This window comes from Schistocerca nitens, chromosome 2 (assembly GCF_023898315.1).
Source record: "Schistocerca nitens isolate TAMUIC-IGC-003100 chromosome 2, iqSchNite1.1, whole genome shotgun sequence".
NCBI classification, from domain to species: Eukaryota; Metazoa; Arthropoda; class Insecta; order Orthoptera; family Acrididae; genus Schistocerca; species Schistocerca nitens.
The window spans coordinates 333,846,895-333,853,724 of NC_064615.1; the positions used below are offsets into that span (position 1 = coordinate 333,846,895).

General features: G+C 44.4%; 1 pseudogene; it reads left to right on the forward strand.

Annotated features, from left to right (window-relative positions):
- The first annotated feature begins 917 nt into the window (after positions 1 to 917).
- On the forward strand, positions 918 to 1,035 carry LOC126237934 (5S ribosomal RNA; annotated as a pseudogene).
- Positions 1,036 to 6,830: the final 5,795 nt, after the last annotated feature.

The window sequence follows — 6,830 nt, forward strand, 5'->3', positions numbered from 1 at the left end:
GAAACTCATTGAACTATTCATAGCTCGTATTACATCGAAAACTATAACACTGCGCTACCAACATACTCTGAAACTTGGAAACTTTCGTATACATGAGCTAATAAAAACCAGTTGCTTCTCTTATTCTCTAAGTAAAACATTACATGGCATACTTCTTAATTAACAATATATTAAAATATTTCTTGAAAACGGCAGCTTGGCTTGAAACTAATATGACAGTTTTCTTGTTTTTTTTTTTTTCCCTGTGCTACTCGTCGTACAGACGCGTAGGTGCCTGTGTATTTTTTTGTTCCTAATGGTCAAATATGTACAGAAGATACCTACCCCATACTATATATATATATACATATAAACAACCTCATGGGAGGTTTCTATAGCAGTATTTTCCATTTATCGTGGTTATTACTAGTCACATCCCTGCAGGATGCCGAATTGGCGTTTCCAGTTCTTACTAGCATCACTCATGCAGGAAAACGGCTTTCTACTGGAGCTTATGAACGAATGTCTCTTCCCATATAGCATTTATACAACTATTTACAAATGATCTCTTCGAGCTGCTGAACAGACAGTCCACTATTTAACCAAATGTCCATAACTTTAAAGGTACTAGGTAAGTTTGTATTCTGTCTAGTCAGTCCTGAACTACATATTGTCTGGTTAGCTTTTTCTTAGTCTCCTATCAATACTCACTACTGTGTGCAAGAGAGAGGAATATTGTGAATACTTAGTATTGATAGATTTGTAACGAACCATATTTATCATATTCGAACAGCAACATGACTTGTGGCTCTAAATAACATAGATTATAAGACACACAAATGAAACAGATAAACACAAGAAAAAATTTCCAAGTAAGAAATTATGTACTACAAACAAAATCTCTAATACACATATTTATTCAAATCTCATGCTGATACGGCAACGGCCTTGCCGCAGTGGATACACCGGTTCCCATCAGATCACTAAAGTTAAGTGCTGTTGGGCGTGGCTGGCACTTGGATGGGTGACCGTCCTGGCCGCCACGCCCTGTTGCCCGTTTTCGGGGTGCACTCAGCCTCTTGATTCCAATTGAGGAGCTACTCGATCGAATAGTAGCGGCTCCGGTCAAAGAAAATCATCTTAACGACCGGGAGAGCGGTATGCTGACCCCACGCCCCTCCTATCCGCACCCTAAACTGAGGATGACATGGCGGTCGGATGGACCCGATGGGCCACTTGGGGCCTGAAGACGGAGTGCTTTATGCTGATATAATCCTTCAATCTTGTTGGAATCTGGATAGGCTATGAGATAAAGTCCTTATGCAGTATTCTTATAATCTTGTATGGAAGATTGTATAGAAACTGCCATTTCTTGTTTTTCTTTCGCAGAATTGAGGGGTTGGGGTGAGTTCTCACTAGTATTTTCTTTATCTTAATTGGACTTCTTTAGACGCGAAAAGGCTGTTAGGGAAATGAGAGCTTGATGTATTTTTTCTTCTCTTGATGAGTCACACCCTGGCACGTCTGAGAGAGAGTTTACCTACTGGTTCTCCTCGTTAACTTGTAACATGACATCCACTATTTGCTCAAAAGGGGCTACAAACTCGACCCATCTCGTCTGTTGCTTCATGTTGGTAGGATATGTACCTCCTAATGAAAATGTTGAACTCTCTGAAAATCCTTCCAGTTTGGTGGCATTCACAATAAAGTTTCGAAATTAAAATTTGCCTAATATGTTGTTCTTGAAGAGAGGTTTTAGAGAGGTTTTCCACGCTTTACTGTAGAGCCTATGGTTTCCCAAACCTTAGAATTTCGTACATAGCAGTAAGGAGAAGTGGCCCACGGAGTGGTGTGGCAACTGTCGTCCTAAGAAAGCTGGACAGGAGCAGAAATGATTAATTAACAAGTTGACACAATAAACAGAAGATCTGATTAACTTGTATTTGTTCAACAGAACAGAGACATTACAAATAATACAGTAAGAGACAGAGCCCAGCTATTACAACAGCAACAACGATGGTGACGGAGCTGCTACCAGGCGGCGTCTGCCTAGCTTCATGTAGCAATGTGGCTCTGTGCGCAAGAGGGACGAGTCGCTGCCCCGGGCCGTTCTACATTACAGCGGCAGAGGGACTCAAGGTACCAAGCCGCTGGAGGCGTGGTTTAGAGGGCCTGCTCCAATGGATGCGCCTCATGAAAACTTGCAATTCTGTTTCATGATGCCCGTGGGGTGCTATCGATATGTGATACCACGTCCCTCCCTGGCAAACCTCCTCACCGTCTCGTGTAGTGGAGATGAGCGAACGATTGCAAGGGGGAGGGCTGGATTGTAAGTGGCAATGAGAAGGTGAGAGCTGCAACTGGAGCCGATGCAAAGCTCTCACTCGTGCTTCGGCGTACACCCTGAGCCCTCCCAGTAACACCTGCCAGAAAACTGGGAAGAGGGCAGCACCCTCATCCAAAGGCATAATAGCAAATGACGATGGAGACATCTCGATGGCTGAAGAAGGCAGCACATATAAGAGCCGCCGAAAAGAAGGACCCATTCCCAGACGACGGTGGCTATAGAGATAGCAACGACCGACTTCCATCGATTCCGGGACCAGTGCCGGCGGCGCGGGGCCCGTGGGAGCCAGACGCAGATAGGGCTGCTGCGTCCCGGCAGGTACGAAATCTGATAGCACAAAGCCTACGGCAGGATCACACAATTCACACGGATGAATTTGATTCTGGTGGCATCTCAACAGTCCTCTCGATCCGTGCAGAAGAGAAATAGAACGTCCAGTACGTCATACAATGGTGCCTCGCTCCAAGCACCTCCATCCACCATACAATGGTGCCTCGCTCCAAGCACCTCCATCCACCATACAAACTGTAGAACACCGAATCGTGATCGTGACAGTTTGTCTGCCTGTGTGTAATGGGCGCCGCCCACCATGGCGGGTATAGCAAATGAAGCAAGGTGCGGTGGCGCCGTCCATGTAACAACTACGTCGGCGATGGTCCGTCACGTAGCTGGGAGCGTTAGGAAGACAAGTACAGCAACAGAGCTTCATACTGTGTGTGGGCGGCGCGAAATTTGTCCTAATGTAGCTTAAATATTAGTACATAACGTTCAGCTTCGCCGTTGGACCTAGGGTGGAGCGGTTCACTCATGATGTGCCTGTTGCCAGAGGCTGTGCAAAACTATTTCAACTCGGCAGCACAATTGTCAGTCGCAATCACGTTGGACAATCCCTCGAGGCAAAAGATCGACATGTCCTGGATTAAATATCGACACATATCTAAACAAAGGTTTTAGAGTATAGGTTAATAACCATGTAGAATTCTGTCCCAAAAATGTACTGCTGAATCTTAATAACTCCACAAACAATGGCGAAAGTCTCCTTTTCAGTTTGCGAATAATTACAAAAATGGTTCAAATGGCTCTGAGCACTATGGGACTTAACTTCTGAGGTGCCGGCCGATGGTGGCCGAGCGGTTCTAGGCGCTTCAGTCTGGAACCGCGCGACCGCTACGGTCGCAGATTCGAATCCTGCCTCGGGCATGGTTGTGTGTGATGTCCTCAGGTTAGTTAGGTTTAAGTAGTTCTAAGTTCTAGGGGACTGATGACCTGAGATGTTAAGTCCTATAGTGCTCAGAGCCATTTGAACCATTTTTTGAACTTCTGAGGTCATCAGTCGCCTAGAGCTTAGAACTACTTAAACCTAACTAACCTAAGGACATCACACACATCCATGCCCGAGGCAGGATTCGAACCTGCGACCGTATCGGTCGCGCGGTTCCAGACTGTAGTGCCTAGAACCGCTAGGCCACCCCGGCCGCCCGAATAATTACAATATGCTTGTTTCCACAACATCAAACGAAAGGCGATCGGCGTTCAAAACAACCAAATTTATGTGACAAAACTGCTCTGATGCCGTAAGAGGAAGCATCGATATCCAAGACCACAATTTTGGCTGGATCCAAATGGACAAGACATCTATCCCATCTATCAGTAAGCAAAGCATTGATCGACTTCTGGAAAGAAGACAGACGCTCTTTCGGACAAACAAAAGGAGCATTCTTCCTGTGCAAGTGACGCTAGGGTGCCGCTATTTGAGCGGAGTTAGAAATAAATCGGATGTAATACTTGAGCTTCCGTAAGACAGACTGCAATTCCCGCACATTGCGGGGGGGGGGGGGGGTGGAAGGTCACGGGTAGCAAGCAAATGTGATTGCAGTGGGTGAACACGGTGCCTATTAACGACGTATCCTGAATACTCAAGTACAGTCTGAGAAAAAAAGCAAACATTTGTCTCTGTTACTGTGTCGTGCGTCGAAGCCTTCCGCCAAGTTTGGTATATTTCGACTTTGTATCTCTCTGCTGGAATCACTGGTTGTGTAGAAGCTCTTTGCCAGAGAGGCTTGTGGTGCGATTGTGGTCCACGACGTGGTGTGGTTCGGGTGGGGAAGGAGTCTCCAGTTAGCAGCGGCACGGGAGAGATGGTTAGCGGGGCCCTGAGCTCTTTCTCCACAGCACTCGCTTTTCTGTCACAGGGACTTCACCGTTCAGTTACATTTGAGATCAATTACAGATAACAACTGAAACAGACTACGAAGACTGCTCATGTGTTCTTTAGGAGTGCGACCTGAAACGACAATATTATCCAAATAATTTGAGCAAATAGGAACTTTTGCAGTCAGCTGCTCCGGGAAGCGCCGAAACATGGCGGTTGCGGAAGCACTGCCAAACGGCAATCTCAAAAATTTGAAGAGACACAGATGAAGGTTAATGACAAAGACTTGTTGCGACTACTCATCCAGAATGATTTCCTACTAAGCGTCGTGCAAATCAGTTTTGGAAAAGACCGGCACCCAGGTTATCCACCAATTTCGATTACTGTTTGAACATTCACAGTTTTCTTAAAATCGGAGTCTCCCAGACGGTTTCTTTAGAATAACATGAGGGGAAGCCCATTAACTGGCAGTAATGGGTGCTATGACTGTCTTGGAAAGCAGTAGATTCGTGAACCACCTGTTCTCGATGAGAATGAGAAACAGGACAAGTCCTAACAAAACAAGGCTTTGCATTGTCCTTCATTGTGATATGAGCAACTAAAGTATTGGCTTTGGCTAAAGCCTCAGAAATACACTGAAGCTCCAGAGAAACTGGTATAGGCATGCGTATTCAAATACAGATATATGTGAACAGGCAGAATACGGCGCTGAGGGTGGCAACGGCTTTATTAGACGAAAAGTGTCTGGCACAGTTGTCAGAGAGGCTACTACTGCTGCAATGGCAGGTTATCAAGGTTTAAGTGAGTTTGAACGTGGCGTTATAGTCGGCGCACGAGCGACGGGACACAGCATCTCCGAGGTAGCGATGAAAAACTTTACGACCTTACGACTATTTAACGAGTGTACCGTGAATATCAGGAATCCGGTAAAACATCAAATCTCCGATGTCGTTGCGGCCGGCAATAGATCCTGCAAGAGATGCACCCACATGCCTTGCTCACACTGTGGCATGAAGCAGTCAGGCCTGCAAGATGAGTGGTCTGCCAAGCGAGTGGATTCATTCTTATTTATCGAGTAACATGAACTCTAGTACTCACACTTAAGTTACAAGTTATCCTCCTATATGATTAATACGCAACGGAAACACCCATCTGACTATCAGTAATTTACAGAACTCTGACTGTACACTACGCACTGGCAATACCACATTTTCCTCCTTTTTTTTTTTATTTAACGGCTTTTGTCAACACGTGGCCACCGCACTGAATATGAATGGCGCACACATTATAAATTCGGGACACTATGACAACATACAATTCGAAGGAAAAGTCCACCAATCTTTTTCTTTTCACTATCTTATTTATTCCGATAAATTCTCTAACCTAAACACACAAATTCTATAACCTACAACAATAACACATGAGAAATTCCGCCCAGTGGGCATGGCTTTACATTGGTGAATCTCTATATTATGGTCTCGTAATTATTTAACGCTACAGTGCACTTTCTGGATAGGATGGTGGATCTTTTATTATTTCTCACTCTTCGACTCTCACAATCATCATCACGAAACTATCCTCCAGACCGAGCAGTACAGAAGGAACAAGCATAACCCACTAATATTTTGAAACTACCTTGCTACTCTCCCATGCAAACCATACATACCCAAATTACATGACATACACCACACTACAATATGAAATACTACACAGAGAATAGTCACAAAATTATCACTTTCAGCTTTCCCACTTCAATTAATATTTATCCCAGTTTCACACGACACTGCCCCACTTCGTAATTTTACTTTCCTACTATGAACTCTGGAGATATATGCACGTCTTCCTGTGCAATGCAAGCCAAGTGGCGTTGCTGGATAGACGGCCGACTCACCTTGCTTCTCTCTCAGAGTTTGAATCTAGCGTCACACGGAATCATATCATGCAGTTTAACATTAAGAACATAATCATCACACACGCGAGTCCTCAACTGATACCATGGACGAGTACTTCTCTTTATCCTTTGTCTCATACACAGATTGAGACTCACACAGTACTCACCACGTGGAAGTACTCGTCTCTAATTTCAAGTCCTGCACACGCCATTTCTTAAATATTTCAGCTTATGGTACACACGCTATTTCTTAAATATTTCAACTTATTGTACACACGCTAGTAATTCAGCTTAACTTAAGCACACGGAAATATTTCAACTTATTGCTACACGTGGTTTCATTGTGACCGTTGGTCACATCCGAAGATTACTACAATCCCATTAATATTACCTGCCTGACATTTAATTCTCCCCACAAAAGTTCCTGAAATACAGAAATTAATATTTCAAACTACTCTTAA